This window comes from Cryptomeria japonica, chromosome 5, assembly GCF_030272615.1.
Source record: "Cryptomeria japonica chromosome 5, Sugi_1.0, whole genome shotgun sequence".
NCBI classification, from domain to species: Eukaryota; Viridiplantae; Streptophyta; class Pinopsida; order Cupressales; family Cupressaceae; genus Cryptomeria; species Cryptomeria japonica.
Window position 1 is genome coordinate 896,149,475 of NC_081409.1, and position 23,308 is coordinate 896,172,782.

The following is a 23,308-nucleotide window of genomic DNA, read 5'->3' on the forward strand; positions in this document are numbered from 1 at the left end:
ACGTTCCTTATAATAAACTATCAAATCATCTAAATAGACAACAATGAACTTACCAAGAAAACTTCAGAAAGACAAATCCATTGCACATTAGAAAGTTGTTCCCGCATTTATTAACCCAAAAGGCATCCTGCGATATGCAAAGGTACCCCAAGGCGTGGTAAATGCGGTCTTGTGCTGATCTTGTTCCAACACTTCAACCTGATTATAACCTGAAAATCCATCCAACATGGACATCATCTCTGCTCCAGTAACAGCTTGTAGGACATGATCCATGACAGGCAGAGGATAATTATCCTTCAAGGACACCTGATTCAAGTTTCAGAAATCTACACATCCGAATTTCACCATTCTTCTTACGTACAGGTACAATGTTAGCAATCCAAGAAGAATGGTGGATAGGGAAGATTATCCTTGCTTTCAACATCTTTTGTACTTCAACAAAGATAGTGTCAGAGATTTTTGGGTTATATTGCCTTTGCTTCTATCGGAAAGGCATAATACCTGGTTTCAATGGAATGTCATGGCGGAGTTCTTTGGGACGAAAAGACTTTAGATCTTCATAGGAGTATGCTAAGACGTCAACATACTTCTGCAATAATGCAACAAATTTCTGTCTTTCTCCCTGTGAGCAACATTTTCCAATGTTCATCATTTTGGGATTGTCCTCAGTCCCAATGTTTATTTGTTCATATTCCATTAACCCTGAAGTTGCTCTTTGCTGCTTCTTAACATAGCGATCATGCTTGTCAAAAAGCTTTTCTAGCAAAACTAGACCCTTGGGGATCTTGTTTCCTTTTAATTGCAAAATTTTTTCTCCTGTTTCTGCGTCAACACTTTCAATTGCATCCTTTGAAGGGCAGTGACTGCCTTCAAAGTACAGATCATCAAAGTTATCAGAAGTTTGTAAGAAATTTATTACATGATGATCATCATTGAACACCTGCCAATGATAAGAGTTGTCAGGAACGCTTGGCCGGAAAACCAATTTAACAACATAAGTTGATCCTGAAAAAATCTTTGTGAGGAATCAAAGATGTTGCTGATACTACTAATGAGTCAGCCCTATCACTGAATTCATGGGAAACCACCTATATATCAAAAGCATCAAATGTTTCTATTAGATCCCAGACAAGATTGCAGTAATGCCGCAACCTTTCACTCCTTGTTTGATATATGTTTCTGATCTGACAAACTATTAACTCAGCATCCCCTTAAGCATGTAAGTTCTTGATTCCCTTCTGCTGAGAAACATTCATTCCCAGCAGGAGAGACTCATACTCAATAGTGTTGTTTGTGTTATTGAACTACAATTTGAAGGAGAAAGGGAAAAGATTACCCTTGGGAGAAATCAAAATGATACCGGCTCTTGATCCGATGGAAGAACAGCTGCTGTCAAACTCCAGTGTCCAAACATCATCTGGACTACCAATGCTAACGGTATCAAAATCAAGAATTTCTTGTTGTGAAGTTGAAGCTCCTTCTGATTCAATAACAGTACTTTCACAATTAACTGGGAAATTATTGAGTGAAGTATCAACTTCACTCTCAGGAGTCATCTTTAGACCATCATCAACATGCATGAAATAATTACCCATGCTTGATGATTCGAAAAGAATCTGGGCTCACTGATTGTCATATTTGACAACAGTATATTTCTATTCTTTTTCTGGAAGTAACCTTTGGACAACTCCTTTAATTGGGATATGAGCCTCAGTCATATCCATGTTTAACTCACCCCCAACATCTCTACAAAAATTTCTTCCCAACAATAGCCCATAGGAATTTGGTACGTCAACTACCAGTACTGTCATCTTGATTTTCTTTTCTGGGAATGAAGCAAAGGCAAACTGTGCATCTTTGATTTGACCAATCAAAGGAACTTGCTTGTTATCCATAGAGAAACACCTTCCAAATGTTTTGGTCAAGGTTAAACCAAGGGAATTAGCAACTTTTGATGGCATAACATTATCAGATGCCCCAGAATCAATTACGCAGTTGCTAAGCTTGTAACCATTTATTAACAAAGAGATGTAAAATGGTTCCATCTTCTCAATAGGAGAAGGGGAAGATACTAAATTGTTTTGAAGCAAATTTGATTTTGGAAGATTGCTAGGGGTAATATCTTTTTTTTTAACAAATTTGACCAAATGGTCAAATTGATCGAGGTTAGATCTCAAAAATTCTACCTCAAACATTTGTATCTTGGTTTTTCTAGCATGATCTAGAATATCAAATGACTCAAAAGAATTCATTAAAGATGAACTTGCGTTCTCATTTTGAGAACTTACAACATGAGGAACACTAGTCTTCGGTGCAGGTGCAGAAAAATTAACAGCGGTTGAAGGAGTACTTACACCTTTATCTTTCATAACGTCCTTCGAGATAGAAGTGTCCTTTGGGGGGTTTGGTATAGGAGTCCCGCGCTTAGCAATAGAAACTAGAAAATGTTGAGAATCCTGGATCTGAGCAGAATCATCATTTTTCACATTGACAGGTGGTGGAGCCGCTTGTGTTTGTGAACACGTGAACACTGCAAAGACATCTCCTTCGTGTGCATTTGACGCATCATCTTCTTGGTACTATAAAAACCTGATGTTAGAGTCGCTAGCTAAGTCTGCATCACCTTCTTGATGTGAATTAGCATCTTCTTCACTAAAGGGAGGAAGATCATTTTGTTCAGCTTCATAGTATCTAGTAGCTGAACTTTGGGGTGGTGCTTCCAATGCAAGCCTCTCTGGAGCAAGAGGTAATCTATTCTGATTATGCATAACATAACTAGAAGTATTGTTTGGGTAAGTCCTTCTTGGGACGTCTCGATAAGAAGTATTTCCTTGTGAGGAAATTTGCTTCTTAAGCGCCAACAACTCATTTGCTAGCTTCTGTATCATAGGATCAACAGAACTAGTTGAAGAAGGAGATGCATCTACAGATTGATTACTCCTAAACTTGTTAGGATCTCTCCTTATCTTGCTAGCAAGGATAAGGTCATCTTCAACTGATATGGCCATTTGTTGAGCTGCAGCCAAATCTGTAGGATTGTTCCTCTGCAAAAGGAAACTCACTTCTGGCAATTGGGAGTTGATGAAAAAACATTTCAAGTTTCTAGCAGTAGGTCTTTAAGTAACTGGAATACGATTATGTAACTTGTCAAATTTGGCTACAAACTCACGCATGGGTTCTTGAGGCTCTTTCTTCAACTGAGTTAATTGTGCCAATAAAGCATGATCATCTTCAGCAGACTTGAATCTTGCCTCAAACAATGTTCTGAGAGACGCCTAAGAAGTGATACAAGCATTGGGTAGATGATAAAACCAATTGGCAGCAGCTCCATGCAAAGTTTCAATGAAAAATCTTACTGAAACATCTTCGTGTTCAACACCAAGAACTCCACAAGTGATGTAGAAGGCAGCAATGTGTTCGTCTGGATGTTGAGCACCATCTCCAAAAAATTTGGGTAGATTCTTTCGCGTACCTTTTGGTAATTCATGCAGAGGTGCGGTCAAGTTCAGAGGACCAAAAGAAGTACCCCAAGGACCAGCAGCAACCATCCTTAATGGATTATAAGGTGGTATTACAAAAAGATTTGCTAATGGAATAACTGCAACTTGCAAAATTGATGCCTTTCTTGGTATGGGAGATCTCTGTGCAGATGGAGGAAAAGTTCGTGTCTGTTGCAAAGGAGAAAACGTCCGTGGAGGTGTTACAAAAGGAAAATTGAATTTCTGCAATACTTCAAAGGTAGGATCAACAATTCCTACTAATCGTTTCCCACGAGTGTAACATTGATCAGCCAAATTATGATTTGAAGAAAAAGAACAATGTGGAAATTACAATGAAAATGCACTGCAACCCAAGAGACAAACTAGTTGCACATCGTTCCCCAACAGAGTTGCCAAAAAACTATTGGGTGAATATTTTGTCACCAGTGTACTAATGACAAAACAAAAAATTCACACAACGCTATGCTAAGATATTAATCTCTCCTCTCATCAAGGGGAGGTTCCCTATGAAATTTCTCCTCTAATTAGCAAGAAATTAAATTGGTGGGTTGGCGTTGGGCATATAACTCTCTTTTTTCAGAGTTTATGTATTCTCCCTTTGCCTAGTTACAGTTTCTCTACCTCTTCAGATATTCAAAGAAAAGAACTATTAATCTAATAAACTATACTAAGTTTTACTTTTAAGCAGCACAAAGTCTCCTTTATGGTAAGACTGATTTACACTTATCGTTACAAATTAAACAAGTAGAAACTTAGCTTAAAGCTCAAAGTCTTTAAGTGTAAATTTCTAATCAATTAAACTACTAATAGTTGTAGAAATACAAAGCTTACTACAAGTTACTTCCTTTATCAACAGATTTCTCAAGCATGCTAAGAGCACAAAGTCTATTGGTAGGATTTGAGAGCTCTTTAACCATGCAGCAATATCTTAAGATCAAATGCGTAAAGATAATATGTATTCAATGGACATAGGAACATTAAATAATATAAACAAATTTATTGATACAACACAAAGTTTGCAATCACCAAAAATATTTTTTTTATTTGTTTGATTGAATTCTCATCACAAAAGCTCAAAGTCTAAATTGGGATAAAAATCTAGCAGAGTTTTGCTAAGCATGAAAAAGATCAAAATATTTACAAAAATGTCCTCCTTATATAGGAAAAGAAGTTGAGAAAAGGTGGGCACAGTTGACTTATTCAACCGCACAGTCCCACTTTACTACAACTACTACATAAAGAAAATGTGCAGCTGCACAAAAATTTACTACATCTATTGGTGCAGCTGCATGAAGGAAGAGTGTCAAAAGGGGGAACTTCATTCTTGATTCTCTTCTTCGTTGGATTTCTGAAAACCTTCAAACTTGGCGATGATAGCTTTGACCTCTTCTTTGTTTGGCATCAAGGTAGAACTTGTGATGATTTGAATGTGGGATATCACATCTTGGATCTTCACTTGCTTCTTCTTAACATCCTTTAGCATGGATGCAAGTACTTCAAAGCTGACTTGAATTTCTAACTATTTATCAAATGTATCAAGGGAGAAGTCTTGTCCCGTGCACTGGTCCATCAAGGAAAGAAATTCTTGGGTGAAGACCTCAGCAGTGACGAGATTTTGATCACCATGATACAAATAGCAAGGGAGATCGCCTACTTTAGCAAAAATAAGGTCAACCTCATCACCTTCTTTCTTTTCATGATCCAGTTCTACAATCATTAATTTCATCGTCTCTTGTTTATGAGACAATAATGACAATATCTGAATATACTTCTCTCTTGTGGGAATTACCTTGTTTTCAACCAGGACATCTATCCTGAAATCCTCCATTTTGCTCCAAAGGGTAGTGCTTTTCACAACTTCCTCAATTTCCTGGGATAAAGAGGTTTTGAGTCCTTGCATCCGACTCTGGATCACTTCATAACTAGACGATAACTCCACCTTTGAACTCAGGAGATGAGAGCCTTCTGACCTTAGCCGCGAGATGCATTCATCCATTACTCGGCCCTTAGCTCCTAACCGCTCAATCTTTTTGATAGCTTCAGTGTCTATTAATGATCCTATAGGTTCAACCTCTTGAGAAGATTGTGTTACCTTTAGGAGGACGTTGGTCAACTGCTCACACTTCTGCTTCAGGATATTTTTCTCATCCCTTTCCTGATCTAGTCTTCTTAACAAAGAATTAAGTGCTATCTAAGAATCTAATTTCACACTTTCATGTGTCTCCACTCCAAGCTCTACAACCTACATGGTATAATCTTCTAATCATATGCTTCCTTTGTCCTAATCTGACGATGGTACCATAACTTCAACGTATTTTCTTTTGGAAGCCAGGTCTACTACCACCCGAGATACTATCTTTGGCTTCTTTGTTCCCTTAGGCTTTGGAGGAACCAAAAGTTCAAAGTCAAATTCATCAGGAGATATTACCTGTTTCTTCCTTTTAGGGGCCACTACTTCCATCCAAGGGGGTAGTTCTGGATTGGATGATGGAGTAGTGGCTCCTTGCTGACTTGGGGTCGAAGAATCTGGAATAGGTTGACTAGAACTTCGAGCAGTTGCAAGTGTAACTGATGGTGCTGATATTGAAGCATCTAATGGAACATCTATTGTTGGTACCTCTTCAATTATTGGTGGAAGAGTTGAGGGTGTCGTCAGTGTAACTTCAAAGCTTACCAATGAAGGGATGGTTGTGACTGTGGTAGTAATGACTGGTAAATCTACTGACACTTGATCTGCAAGTGCATCTTGCAAATTTTCATTAAAGTCCATCATGGTAGATTCAAAAGTAGATGAAGGGATATCATCTAAATTAGATAAGTTGGTTATTGTAAAAAATTGACCAGCAGTCTCTGATTGCGGCATGCCCATACTTATATCTCCATCTTCATGAACATCTTCATCTTCTTGATCAGAATCGGAGTCAGAATCAATAGAGTGAACAACTACTTGTGAAGTGGTTGTCGTATCAACTTCAACGAAATGTGGCACTTCTTCTGTCAGTACTTCCTCTTGTTGAGGAATTTCACCTTCTTCAACCTCTTTACCCTTTCCAGCTTCACTGACAGGTGGTTGTTCTGGCTCTTTTGCTGGTACCTCTTGTGACACTGATGATGATTCGACTTGTTTTGACCCTTTAACTGTAAATTTGATTTTAGGCCGTTTACCTTTTAATTCTACCATTGGAGCTAAAGATAGTGCTTGTGAGTCTGCCCTGTTCTTGGTTCTAGTTTCAGCTGTCACTGTCTTGCTCAATGGACCATCATTGTTGTCATCATCTCCCGAACTAGTGGGAAACTGTTTCATCATGAGATTCTTCTTTAGCAACCAAGAATTGGTGTTTGCTATAATAGGAGAGATCCTTTGAGTAATGGACTTGCTTTCCTTCTTCGACCATTGCACAAGTGGGAGTGGGGAGTCAGCAATCTTCTTCTCATAGTAGATAGGATCCACTATGTCATCTGTGTCTTCCATAGTCATTGGGATCTTAGCTAGATCCAGATTCTCAATTTGTTCTAGAGTAAGGCAGCTGAAGTCCATCCTCCTTATATCCTCCTCATCCTGACAGTCCGCCCAAACATCTTCAAACCTATAGACATGAGCGTATGTCCTTTTGAGCTTGCTCTTTATACCTCAAAAATCAAAATCGGTTCGGATCTCCTTCTCCATATTTTTGGCTTTGGGGTTAGTTAGCACTGAATACCTACCAATTGACTCTAGGAATTTCAGCCCAGTCTTGTGTGCTTGTGATTGTTTCTCATGCACACTAATCAGTTGTCTGCATAGCTCCATAAGGATAATTTTATCTAAAGGAAACCTTGGAAGAATAAAGGGGTCACCTGAGAAGTATCCAATCTAGATATAGGTTAATGTGGGGAATTGAAGGAAGACACACCCAAAGTGGGAAACCCTACTGTAAGCAGCCTCTAATATTCTTCTCTTATACAGGCCTTTATCAAAAATGCACTTCCAAACAACAAAGAAAGCATCACTAATCCTCCTATAATGATTACCTTGATTTTTGATAGTGAGTTGATCATAGTATTCCCAAACAGGCACTATTCTTCTGTCACCCTTAGTTGACAAGCCTGGATATTGCCTCATAGAGGCAGCTACGTAAGCCAGGTATGAGGTCATATAAAACTTTATTGTTACCTTGACCTCTTTTAGTTGGGCGTAAAGCACATCACTGATTTGTTTTCCCCAATCAATTCTTCCAGGTCCTTGCAGCTCCCTTTCTGATTATATTCATATAGTAAATCATCCAGCTTTGGAAATAATGAGAGTCTTTTTATCCTCTCACTCTGGATAACATGGTGACCATGTCATTATATTCTTCATTAAAATCACTCCTGTGGAAAGACTTTGGCCATCAGGAGGTGAGGGAGGATCTATCAGTTGAGAGATAAACAATATTGATCACCTTTTTGCATTTATCTTCGTGTTTCTCGTAGTACTCTTGAGCACTCTCTTCAGAAATATCAACCACTTCTTCTGCCAATGAGCCTTTGAAAATTCTATTGAAGAATACGCTTTCTAGAGTCATTATGACCTTCTAATCATCATCCCTTACCTATCTTGTGCTTCGATCAAAGTGATCAACCACTGCTAGTACAAATTCAGGATCATGAGCCGTAACTGGGAAAGATGCATACTTATGCAACTCAGATTTGATTAAACTTGTCAGGTGTGCAGGAGCGTTCTGAACCCGGTCAAGAAACTCTTGCATGTCAACGTGGCCAATTTTAGTGTCCTTGATTACCTTAATGTTAGAATCCACTAAAATTTTAGGGTACATATTCAAGTACCTATCGTACTTGTATTTCATCTTTTTTGATGATGCCTTACTCAGAGAAGGTTGTCCTAAGGAAGACTCGGGCTTGCTATGGGAGGGATTTGACATTCATGCATAATGACTGTATTCAACACTGATGATTAGCCATTCATCATTATCAAAATTCATTTTTTTCTCAAATGGATCGAAAAACGGGACTCAAAATAGGCCAAGGAGTAAAAACTGCTAAAAAAGTAGGTCGGAGAAAAAAGTCTGACCTGCTTCTTTACCAACAAAAATTTGTACATCGGACTTTAAAGTCTGCAGTGCAAATTTGTGAAAAGATATCAACACATCAGACTTTAAATTCTGAAGTGTTAATTCGGGGAAGACATTTACATATCGGACTTTAAAGTCCGATATGTTGAGAAAAAACCTCAAGCGAGCACATCAGACTTTAAAGTCCGATGTGCTAGCTAGAAAAAATTAGAGGCACATCAAACTTTAAAGTCCAATGTGCTTCTTAGGGGAAGGACAACCGGTTGGCATGTCGGGTTTTGAAACCCAACATGCCACCCTATACCTCTCCGCATATTGGACTTTAAAGGCCGATATGCGAAGGTTAATAGGTCGCACATCGGACTTTAAAGTCCGATAAGCGAAGGATACAACTGTTCAGTTGTATATCGGAGTTTAAACTCTGATATGTAGCTTAGAACAGGGGAGGTTTTGGAGGATGATCGGGTTTTGAAGTCCGATTGTTTCTCCAAAGCTAAGGAGGCAATCAGACTTCAAAACCCAATCGTCCTCCAAAAGGGAAAACTGAAAACAAGAAAAAACAAACAAAAGGAAAAAAGAAAACGAAAACACTTAAACAATAAAAACCCGAAAACAAGAAACCTACCTATTCCGATGTGGTGTTTGCAAAATCCGGATATTGGGCGATTAGATCGAGCAACGAAGAGGAGAGATCCAGGTTGCAATGAAGGAAAAAGGAGGTGGAGGCGCGCGATAAAAACCAGGGATGAGGATTAAAATGCAAGATTAACCTTTAAAAATAACTTTAAAGAAAAACCCTGATTAGCAATAAATGCTAATTAATAGAACTCGCAGTTGCATGTCGGACTTTAAAGTCTGACATGCAACCTATGTGTAATTGCATGTCGGACTTTAAAACCCGACATGCAACTAACACAAAAACCATATGCAGTTCAGAGAAGAAAGTCTGAACTGCAATCCAAAACAAATAGCGGTTCGGAATTTAAAGTCCGAACTGTAGTCTTAAGCAAATAGCAGTTCGGACTTTAAAGTCTGAACTGCAGTCAAAACCAGATGCAGTTCGGACTTTAAAGTCCGAATTGCTGACTACAACAAAACTCAAATACACTTCGGACTTTAAAGTCCAAAGTGTATTTATTTACAAAGACCCCTGCAGTTCAAACTTTAAAGTCTAGACTGTAGGTTAAAATGCAAACTTAAGAAGCAACAAAAATAATAAAAATGGAAAGCGAAGAATGAAACGAACTAACTGACCAAGTTGATTAAGCTCTCCCAGAGACCATAAGGTATGAAATGGACCATTTTCGTAGGGTTGCCTCACGATTTTGGCCAACTGAAATCGAGGACAACAAGTTTGATGAAGAGCTTCCTGCCGGTGGAGTACTACTCTGTCCTACCGGTGAAGCACTACTCTGTCCTACCGGTGAAGCATTGATTGGTTCTACCGGTGGAGGAGTATTCCCAACATTTAGGTTAGACTTTCTAATCCTTTGTTTTGAAAATTCTTGCTTAACCTCTTCAACTTTTTCTTTTCCTTTCAAGCTAGAACTTTTGTTGTCTGTCGGTGATCCTTTGCTTCTACAGAATTTTGCAATATACCCAATCTTATTACATGCATAGCAAGTCACATTATTTTTCTAAATAGCTTTTCCATAACCTATGCCAGTTTGTGTTCTACATTGATTAGATAAGTGTCCAAATCTTCCACAAACATAGCATCTTACATTCATTCTGTAATTTTTAGAGTTGTGACCAACTTTGTTGCATTTTGAACATTGACCGGTGGGTGTGTTGATGTTCTGATAATTTCTAGATCTACATTGATTTTCTCGATGCCTATACTTATTACAATTAAAACATTTTCCATTGAATTTATAAGCATTAGGTTGCCTTACTAGTTTGTTGTGATCCTGAGTGTTTGCAGTACTGGAGCTTTCTCCTGCTTCAAAGCTAATTCCACAAGTATCACCATTTGGTTTTTGAATCTTCAACAAGTCACCAAGTTCTTCTGAGCTTTTCTTGAATTTGTCTTTGTGTTGATTTGCAATATCCAATTCTCTTGTAAGATCTCTTTCTATCTCATCACTTCATTGGAGTCATTTTGTTTATGCATCAGATCTATCTTCAATAGGTCATTTTCATAGCTAAGTCTTGTGTTCTCATTTGCTACATCACTTAGTCTTTTGGTCAATTCTTCTTCATTCTTCTGCCTATCTTCAATTTCTTTACAGAATCTCATGTTCATATCTTGCATCTCATTCTTCATTGTTATGTTCTCCAGTTTCAAGTTGCTTTTTTGATCATTAAGTGATTCCTTTTCATCATTCTCATTTTGCATCTTTTCACATAACTCTCTTCGCTTGTTTCTTGCAATGGTAAAATTCTCTTGAAGTGCCTGAATGATATCCTGAGCTGCCTTTAGGTCATCTTCAAGTTTGATGTTTTTCAATTTCTTTGTATCATAGTTTGAGAGAACTGCTTCTAGTTGCTTCATCAGATTTTCCATCTTTACCGGTGTCAAGATCTTCCTCAAGCTGTTAGGCTTATGAAAATAGAGGACCAGGCTCTGATACCAATTGTTAGGAGTCCCACAGATACTGAGAGGGGTGGGTGAATCAATATCTAACCGGTATTTAGAATTTCTTAAATTAAAACATGTAGATCATAATATAACAGTGTACCGGTATGCAAGAAATAATGCAATAAATAGAAATGAAAGCAACCACATAAGAAACACACCATAACATAGTATTTTAACGAGGAAATTCGGTGTGGGAAAAACCTCGGTGGGATTTGTGACCCACAATATTCACTTACTGGCCAATAAGAGAATATTACTTACAAGAGGGGCCTGCACATGCAGGAAGGCCAATTGCCTAGAGCTCACTGCTCAATGGGAAGTCTCACTGACTTACAATGTGGATTATACAAATCCAATGTCTTGTACTGCTTTACAATAGCATCTATAATGCCAGATTCAGTACCGGTTTCTGCTCTGCTTCTTACATAAACCCTTTAACCTATATTTCACATAATAGGTCTACCTAATTATTTTTTCTTCTTCATTCTATCTCTTACAAAATGTCTTACAATGACTTCTTATATATATAAGTCATTTTACAATGATATCAAGTCAGCTTTCAAAGTTTTTACAATAATAACAAAATATAATGTAACAAAAATCCTGTCAGCCTCTGTGTCGATATGCTTCCTTTCTCTACCAGTGCCGGTGGTCTGAGTGCTGGTGTAGAGTGTGATCTATTGATGCTGATGTAATGCCTTGCCAGTGCCATAGGATTGTAAGGTTGCCATCAATGACAAAACCTTCAATCACCTACAATGTCTCATTGGAGTGTGCATATGCCAACACAAGGTACCCACGTGATGTGCCTGAAAAGGAGAAAATGGATTTTTTATAGACAATTTGAATGACGAAATGAGTTATCAACTCAAATTACAATGTCTACCTAGATTTCAAAAGTTAATCAAGAATGGCATTAAAGTAGAAGAAGCCTCAATAAAAAAGGGAAACTTGAAATTCTCTAGGGAATGTGCTAGTTCCTCAAACAACGATACCTATAGCAATCAATACAACAACAACTCGGACAAGTCCAAGTTTTGGACTAGGAACAAGAATATTGTTAATGATGGTGTGGTTGATGCCAACAACGTGAAATCCAAGCAACTGGTGTTAAATTTATCAAGTAGTACACCACCCAAAAACAATCAAAGAAATATCAATCAAGGCACTAACAACTATCAACACACAACCTATCAAGGAAACAACAACAATTGAGGAAACAAAAACAACCAAGGGAATAACAACAATCAAGGGATGAATAATCAAGGGAGTAACACCAACACTCCACCTGCCCAATATCAAAGAATGTTTACACCATTAGGTCAAACCCTAGAATCCATATTTCAAGATCTCTTCACTAGTACATTTGGGCCTAATTTCCGATGGCTAATTATCGGATTTGTAACGACACAACGTCGGACTTCCGACCAACTTTACCGTCGAAAACTCATTGTCGGGATCCCTGACGATGCCATTTGCGGTGGTAGTCCGATGATGTTATAAACTCCTTCGACAATGGCTATATTTGCACCCCTGGCCACAAATTTTGGTGGATTTCTGTTGGATACTATGTTTTCTCCTCGACGATTTTCCGACATGGAAGTGACGTCGAATATACAACATCCTTGTCGGATGTTTCATTAGTTATCATCAGAATTCCGATGACGAGAGATGATGTGGGTCAAATGGCTTTGTCGTCAATGAATGAAAGCATTGAACAAGTTCTAGTTTTAAAAATTGCATAAAACATTTATTATTTATTTGACTCAGTGTTATTTGCAAAAAATGATTATCAATGATGTTTCCTTTCTCCAAGAATTGTCTAGGATCTTTCCGTCAAATAATATGTAACGTCGAATGACTAAATATTTTCTTTACAAATGCTTATATTATTTAATTATTATTTGAGCGTGAATTAAAATTTATATTTGTATGAAAGTAGAACGTACAAGTTGAAGAGTCATGTGCAAGCAAATTTCGTAAAAGAAAAGAAGCAGACATTATCTTGAATGACATGGAAAGAAGCTCATTAGCTGCCTAGAAGAGAGCAATTGGAGAAAAGTAGAGGAAAGTGTTAAAGGGTGATAAATAGATAGAGAGTATGCAATACAAACAAACAATGTATGGAGTGTATGATGTGACGTCTCTAATTTATGTCCAGAGGGACTAACCTGTTTTGGAGTTCCTGCGAAACCTATTGGGCCACGCTTGGAGGAAATCATTGTGTTCATTCAAGGAGCACCTTTTTTCTATTATGAGAATGATGCTTTTGCACCAAAGGATATTTGGAAGTCAATATCCAAAAATTTCTATAGTGTGGAACCAGAGTTGGTGGACTCGAAGTAATTTTCAGCTTTCAGAAGACCAAGAGGTTATGTACATAATCTCCCAATAGAAGGGTGATTTCAAGCATTACCTCGCTCCCCCATGACTATTCAGGAAGCACTTCCATAGATAAAGGACTATTGGCCTCCATGGGATCAAAGAAAAAAATTGAAGCATAGACTCTAGACGATGTGGTGGTGTCCTTCATGAAGAACTCTACACTATAATTGAAAATTCATGAGGGAAACTGTAAGATAGTGAAGAGAAATACAATCTTGAAAAGTGGGAAGAATGGATCTTGGTTTGGTGGGGCCAAGTCAGGTGGCTCCTCTAGAGGTTGATGAGATAGAAATCATATTAACATTTGAAAAGGATCACACTCGTGGAACTTTGTGTGTGAATGATCGATTGTGGTGTTTGGGTAATGCATTCCAAATAGATACAGTTGCATACCATTTATCTGTATTGATTAAAGACTTTTATCCTAATGACATTAAATTAAAGTTATTTATCTTCTATCTGGTACTGGTATTTTTGGAGAAAGTACTTTAATTTAATACCATCAGGATAAAAGGCTTTAATCAAGAGAGATAAATGGTATGCAACTGTAAAAAAAATAAAAAAATTAGGTGGAAGTTCTCTTTGATGGCGAAAATGCGAACTATTGCGATAAGCATAAACATTTATGCTAAACCCTCGAAACATCCCCGAAGGCAGGGGAGGATTTACGGGACATGGCATAGCGAATTTAATCTACAGGGGGTCCATAAAAATGTTGTGGGCACCTCAAATAGATTCGAAGCCTTGAATGTCTCTCAATCATGCGCCACAAGAGCAAATTTAACTAATCTACAACTAAATGAGATATACAAAAGGGTTCCCTCCTTGACCTGAAAAGTACAGATGATCCTCCCTTGACTTCAACAAAGCCGGTTTGGAGACAAACTCAGTGGAACCCTAGGGCACCTTTAATAAAATAGGCAAATCCTTTAACAATGCAGAAAGGGGAAGTTCATTCCATCTCGAAGGCCTCTCGGAATGGCACCCTAACAATGGAAGGATTTCTTATTTACCATCCTCCCATGCAGAGAGTTGATCTCGAGCCCAAAATGATGTTGCTTCTTGGGCTAACAAAATAAAATTAGGGTTAAGAAGACCCTCCGTGACAAGCTCAAATTCATACACCCAAACCTTGTGCAGGGAGGGTTTCAACCCTAAACAATGCCCTAAAATCACTTAGAAGCTGCCAAGCTTCAGCACAGATAACATAGTGATAATTAGTGGTAAGCACACAGATGAATTGTGGGAACGTTACAATGAACTTGGGCTCTTTGGGAAATGGTTTGGATTTGGAGCGTCGACCTCTGATGTCCTCCATTGGTTGAAGTCTACCACAGAAAATCAGATAAGTATTACCTGTTTGGAAAATGATTTTTTGTTTATTAAATGCAATTCATGCGAGCTTAAAAAATCATTTACTTAGGAACAATCACAAATTCTTTAAAGGTTATTGTTTCAAATTTTTTAATTGGAAACCTAATTTCTCGCCCAAAGATTTTGATAAACTTAGGGTGCCAAAATGGATTCGACTCCCTAAAATGCGGGTTGAATTAATCCACAACCACACCCTGAAAACATTAGGGGATTTTTTAGGAGGTTTCGAGGGTTTGGAGGAAAAATACATGGAATCCTCTGACATTAAAATATTAGCCAGCTTTGAGGTAGACAAACTGAAATTCGAACCCATCAAAATCATTACAAACTATTCGATTTACCAGATTCACCCAGAGATCCTTATGGGTGATATCACATCCAAAGATGTTATCTCCCCTATTCAGAATATTGAGAGATATAATACTAAGATGAAGATTGTTTCTGGAATAGATAAGGATATAAACATAAAATTCAACCCAAAAGGTGATTTTATGTTCAACAAACAAAACCCTAGGGCTAAGGAACTAGTAAACACTCAAGAAATGACAAAAAATGAAAAAGATAAAGCAAAGATTGAAAAAACACCTAAAAAACCAGTGAGTGAACAAAGAAGGAATGATACAGAGAAAAAAGTAAGTGATAAGCAAAAAGCTAAACCATTAATAATCAATGATTCAACGGAACAGAGCGTAAATTTTGGAGTCGAACTAAGCCCCCTGAGGTATGAAGCTAACATTGACAACTAGGAGGAAATAATCAAAAACATCTAAAATAAAGAAGATAACTATGTGGAACAAGAAAACCACCTCATACCACATGCAATTGAGAAGGAAAGGTGCTCTAAAAAAAAGAAAAAGAACAAGAACAAAAAAGGAAAAAAAACAATAAAAAAGGAAAAAAGAAAAAGAAAAAGAACTCCAACAATAACAGCAGTGAACAGGATATGGAAAGAGTAGAAAGGATGGAAAGAGAAAATAAATGTATCCTTGAGTATGTTGGCAATGTATCTACAAATGACCTCATTGAACTATTCATCAATGAAATAGCAGATGAAGAGGAACTGGCATTACAAAAAACATTGTTAGCAAGAGAATTATGCAAACTTAATGTAACCAAGGAAGAAGCACAGATCCATAGATATAATGTTGTAACAGATAAAATTGTCAACCTGGGGATAGTTAAAACCATAGAAACTTGCTTACCCCCGGATTATGCTTCCGAACTAAAAAAGAGATGGAGAAAATCAATTGCTGAATTATTAACCAAAGTAGGAAGCGCTGCTGGCTAGATTAAAATCACAAACCTTTTTGAGGCAGGGAAGGGGAAGGACCTTCCCATGGTGTTATGAAACTCCTTACTTGGAATGTTAGGGGCTTGAATGCCCCTAACAATCAAGGTATCTTTAAACGTTGCATTGCTAAATTCAATCTAGAGATATTCCTAATACAAGAAACTATATTAAATAACATCGAAATGACAAATCTCAACAAAAAATTAGGTATCAGAGAATTAGAAGGACAAACCACTTGTATAGCCTTAGGTGGATTGGCCATCATATGGGATCCTAGGCTAATATCCTTTAAAATAATAAGCAAAAGCCCAAACTGGATGTGCGGCTGGGCTATAAGCATCAAAAGCAACTTAAAATTTATTATAATTAATGTCTATGGACCTATCCAAACACAAGCAAAAAGACAAGTGTGGAATGAAATTGAGAGTTTCCTTTTAAGTGACATAGATCAAACATACATAATAGGTGGGGATTTCAATGCAATCTTAGATCCCAAGGAAAAATGGGGAGGTAATAAAAAAATGACCCAAACATGTCAAGACTTCAAAGATTGGACATATAAGTGTAACTTGATGGAATTCAAGACTAAAAATGATCCCTTTACTTGGAATAATCGTAGACAAGGTTTCTGCAACATTGCATAAAAACTAGACAGATTCTTCCTTTGTGGGAATCTCACACAGTCTTATGAGTCCTCAGTTCTCCCGTTCTCAGGATTAGACCATTTCTCGGTCCATTTGATCATATCAGAGGAACTAAAGCCAACCAAAACCCCCTTTCACTTTGAAAAAATGTGGCTTAGGGAAGAAAATCTAGTACAACTAATAGAAAAAAGGTGGAAGGAAACAAAAGTTATAGGCTCCAAAACTTTCAAAGTGGTCACCAAACTAAAAAAGATAAAACAACAATTAACAATATGGAACAAAATGCACTTTGGAAATATCTTTGCACAAAAGAAAGAAATTGAGATAGAAATGGAAAGAACTAATGAGGAGATAATCAGGCTTGGGATGGATAACTTACTATATCAAAAGGAAAAAACCAATATGGCCCAATATGAAGAAATCCTCACTAGAGAAGAAATATATTGGAAACAAAAATCCTAGGAATATTGGTTGGATGTTGGGGATAGAAATACAAGCTTCTTCCACAACAACACAAAACAATGAAGAGCTATAAATAGAATCAACAAAATAAAATTAAAATCAGGAGATCTCAGTGATGACCCTAAGATTATAGCTAGGGAAGCAGTAGAGTATTTTGAAAATATCCTTAATAATAAAGATGGTTCTAAGTGGACAAATGAGAGTGAATTCTTAAAATACATTCCCAAATTAATCTCTAAAGAACACAACTTGATGCTTAATAAAAAAATATCTATGGAAGAAGTGGAAACAACTTTATTCCAAATGGGACCAGATAAGGCTCTTGGCCCTGATGGTTTCCCAGCACACTTTTTTCAAAAATACTGGAGCTTCATGGGGCGGGAAATTACAGAAGCACTTGAGGGGATTAGAAATTCAGGGAAGATCCTAAGAGAACTAAATAACACATTCATAGCTTTAATCCCAAAAAAGGAAATAGTGGACTATTTTGAGGATTTCCGACCAATAGCATTATGCAATACCCTTTATAAATTACTCACAAAAACAATTGCAAATGGACTTCACAAACTTCTCCCCATAATCATTATTGAGGAGCAGACTAGTTTTGTGCCAGGCAGATCTATTTACGATGGCATTATCATTGCTCAAGAAGCAATCTATTCAGTACAAAAAAACAAGGTGTCGAGCATGATAATAAAATTGGATATTAAAAAGGTGTATGATAAAGTAGACTATCACTTTCTATGCAAATGTCTTGAATCATTCGGGTTCAATAAGCAATTGATAAATCTGGTCTATGAATGCATTGCAATACCTAGAGTATCAATATTAGTCAACAGGGCTTCATAAGGTTTTTTTGAAATCTCAAGAGGTATCAGATAGGGGGATCCCCTCTCCCCCTTTCTATTTATCATCATGGCAGAATCATTGGGAAGGATGATCAATAGGGAGAGAGAAACAAAACAGCTGAAGGGTATTAAAATTACTAATATGGAACCAATTAACCATCAACTATTTGTTGATGATACCATGTTGTTTGGATTAAGCAATACAATAGAAGAAAAAACACTTAAAATAATCTTAGACAACTATTCTACGATTTCTAGACAAGAAATCAACACTTTAAAATCCAACATTATCTTTTTTAACATAAATAAAGAACTACAAAGGAAAATCTTAAATATTCTTAAATACAAAACATGAGAATTACCATGTAAATACCTAGGACTTCCCTTAGATAAAGGGTTCAGATCATCCAATTTGTGGGATCAGGTGGTCTCCAAAATTACAAAAAGGATCTCCTCTTGGAAGGGAAAATGGTTATCCTGTGCCGGAAAGGCCACCATGATTAAGTCGGTTCTCTCAGCAATGCCAATTTACCAACTCTCATGCATGGATCTACCTTCAACCAAGAGAAAGGAAATCACAAAACATATTAGGACATTTTTCTGGCAAGGCTCTGAAGACAAATTTAGAGTCCCATTGATAGCATGGGATAAGATATGCTTGCCTAAAGATCTAGTGGGTTTGGGTATCAAAGACCTAAAAATCAAAAGCAAGGCCCTAACAACAAAGCTTGTATGGAGAATGTTTAATAACCCTAAATTCAAATGGGCACGAATCCTTTATAACAAATACCTGCATAACCAGGACCCCACAAGCATCTTTAGGACAACCCACCCACATAAAGGTTCCAAAATTTGGAACTTTATGCTTGAATGTAGAGACATCATAACGGACAAGCTAACATGGAATGTTGGAAATGGAGCAGATGCCCTATTCTGGAGAGACTCCTGGGGGGCTCAAACCCCCATCAACAAAATTCATAACTTCAACAAAATAATAGCCATCCTTGAAGAACAATGGGGAGTGAAAGTAAAAGACTATGTGGAAGAATTTTGCATTAGGAGCCTCAAACAATGGAGATGGAAATCAATGGATAATTTAAACCTACCAGACTAGGAGAGAGCCCTCTTAGCACGGATCCTAGCCTCAAGAAGCCTTTCTTTAAATTCTGAAGAAGATAAATTGATATGGGCTGGGTCCAAGAAGGGGAAGTATGAAACTAAGGAAGGATATAAACACTTGTTAATCAAGGAAAATAACCCGAGTTCCAACCTACCCCTAACACTTTGCTGGGATAAAAGGTGCCTACCGAAAGCTGGCCTGTTTGCATGGCTGGAAATTCAAAATAGGCTTCTCACCAATGAAACCTTCAGAAAACTAGGATATGCAGGCTCCAGCAAATGCCCATTATATGAAATGCAGGAAGAAAACACTAATAATTTACTATTAACCTACGATTATGCACACAATTATTGGGGATGGTTGAAAAAATAGCTGAATTGGTATACCCCTATTCCTAGCACTATCTTTGACCTATTCCATGCATGGCCCATTCAGAATATAGGGTGTATGTATGAGAATTTATGGATTATTTCCCCCTCCATTATGATCTGAGAAATCTGGAAGGAAAGAAACAAGAGGATTTTCAAAGATAGTAAAATGCACTGGGCCCAACTAACCAATAAAATTGAAGCAACCATAGTTGAAATGGTAAACAACCAGACCTCTAACAATCAGAGGGATGTCAATATGTCCTATTGGGATGAAAAAATGAGACTAAGGTGGAAGGGTCTAAAGATTCCACCCTTCATAGGAAAAGGTCCACCATCCAACAACATAACACGTGTTGAATGCAAGTGGCTCCCCCCCAAAGCTGGATGAATCAAGCTTAACTTTGATGGGGCTTCTAGGGGCAACCCAAGGGAAGTTGGAATTGGTTGCAGCCTTCACAATTCAAATGGGGATGAAATAGCCTATATGGCCTTTCCCTTGGGTAAATGCACAAACAATGAAGCCGAGATGAAATCATTAGCTACAGGTATAAACCTATGTATTATACTGAATATAAAGAGGATTAGCATTGAAGGGGACTCAACTATAATCATCAATGCCCTTAGAAATGGGGCAATGCCTGATTGGAAGCTAAATGCTTCCCTTGCTAAGATACTGACGGACATCAAAACATTTGACAAGGTCATCTTTAATCACATCTACAGAGAGGGCAACAAAAGCGTCGACTCTCTAGCTAACATGGGGGCTGATGGTAAGATAGTGATCCATGTGACACCTAGCATTTATCCTTAAACAATATTTCACATCGACACAACAACTATAAAAATAGTAGTATTCACACCATATAGTAGCATCCACACAATTTATCCAAACACTTAGAGATAGACTGAGCTCAAAATTAGAGGCAGGGGATGAGAATTAAACATCTAACACAACCTTTTACACTCTCTGCTTCAAATCATTCAGAGTCATTCATATTAATACTTTTACACACACTTAATAATTTGTATAGACTTAGGCATATATATACCATCTGGATACACATATATAAATATACATTCATATATATATATATATATATATATATATATATATATATATATATATATATATATATATATATATATATATATATATATTTTCAGACATATGTATATATATATACAGATACATTATATATAAAATTTTATATATGAATACACATTAAATATATAAATACATATACATATTATAAATATTATATATTTATATATTAATATATATATATATATATCACATATTTATATATATATACACACACACATATATACACATATACACATATATATATATCTATATATTTATGTGTATATATGCATATATGTGTATATATGCATATATGTGTATATATGCATATATGTGTATATATATGTATATATGTGTATATATGTGTATATATTTATATATACATATATATGTATATATAAATATATACACATATATACACATATATACATATATATGTATATATATATACATATATATATATATGTATATTTGTGTATATATATATGTATATTTGTGTATATATATATGTATATTTGTGTATATATATACATATATACACATATATACATACATATGTATATATATATATATACATATATATGTATATATACATATATATGTATGTATATATACATATGTATGTATATATGTGTATATATGTATATATATATACACAAATATACATATATATATGTATATATATATACATACACACATACATATATATATACACATATATACATATATGTGTATATATATATACACATGTATACATATATGTGTATATATATATACACATGTATACATATATATATATACATACATATATATACAAATATATATGTATACATGTGTATATATATATATACACATATATGTATATATGTGTATATATATATATATATGTATATATATGTGTATGTGTGTATGTATATATATATATATGTATATGTGTATATATATATATATGTATATGTATATATATATATATGTATATATGTATATGTATATATGTATATATATATATATTTATTTATATACAAATTAATATATATATGGATTTATGTAGATATACAGATATTTTCATCTATAATATATACTATATATGTATGTATGTGTATATATGTGTGTGTGTGTACACACACACATATATATACATATATATATATTTATATACAAATTAATATATATATGGATTTATGTAGATATATAGATATTTTCATCTATAATACTATAGAATGGATATATATGAATATTTATATAAAATATATGATAAGGTAATTTATATAATTATACATATATACTGGATATATATATACATAGATATTCATATATATAAATATACAATTTAGATCAATATACACATAAATATAATTATATATTTATAATTATTCACGGGGAATTTTAAACATATTTTCAAATATATTAATATACAATTTATAATTATATTAATATAAGTTATCACATATTTATATACACTTTGCTTATTAAATAATAAAACATTTAACCTTCCTAAGAATATGATAATCATTAGCTCTTAGGATGGGGACACTCATATCCAAATATAGACAACTGTATAAAAAATCAAACTCATAATTAAAGTGCCCAATCATCATTATAAATTTGATCTCAAAGATATCTGGGCCATTATGGCAGGTTAGTGTCCCGATGAGAAGGGCATTTGTTGGTTGTCCGAATCAATAACCTGAAAGATCATTCACCAAAATTAAATATGGCAACTCAAAATGATATTCCCACAGGTGGATCATCATTTGAATATTTGGCATTTATATTAAATCAATTTGTAATGTTTAAGGAGGATGTATGGTATGCATGAATTAAGAAAGGATGTGACAGCTCAGTCATTAATATAATTACCCTACACAGCTATTAAACCAAGCCTTCAAGTTAAAATTCAGAAGCTTTCAAACCAATCTAGATCGGTATAAATTTGTGATATAGATATCTCCTTGTTTGAAGTAAAACCAAAGATGGACACCCCGATCAAACTGAGCAGTTCAAAGAGGCAGATGGCCTTTGATGGTGCTATTACTAGGGATCGCCTCAAACGCATTATTCATTTGCCTTATACCTTAGTAATAGATGTTGTAGAAACTATTCGCGGCCCTGTCTATCTCACAAATACTGATCGAACTAGGGCCAACTCTGATGTGGCGGCCATGTTATTGGCTATTACGGTGACCTCCACCAAGAAAAAAGATGACACAGGCGCTCTCTGCAAGGAGGTCTTCATTGCCTCGATCTTAGGTAATTTGGAGAGGGTTCTTGTCAACATTGACAATGACTGGACAATTCCAAGGCCTAGAGACTATGATGTCTTAATAAGAAACAATAGGCCAGTACCTAGATACCCCATTATCACTATGGATGAATAAGCCTTTACCAGGGAGAGGAGTGATGCAATTGATAGAAATGTTAATTTTCTGTTGCATTTATTTCATGTGAGAATCCCACCAAAGCCCACTTGGTTTGAGGATTTCCTTAAGGAAGAAGGCTTGGAATTGGACGAGGATGATGCTGCGACGCCTTCTGCAAGCTCGAAATAAGGAGGCTATGGTTCCTGGTTTGATAATGTGACAATTTTGCCCCTTCCT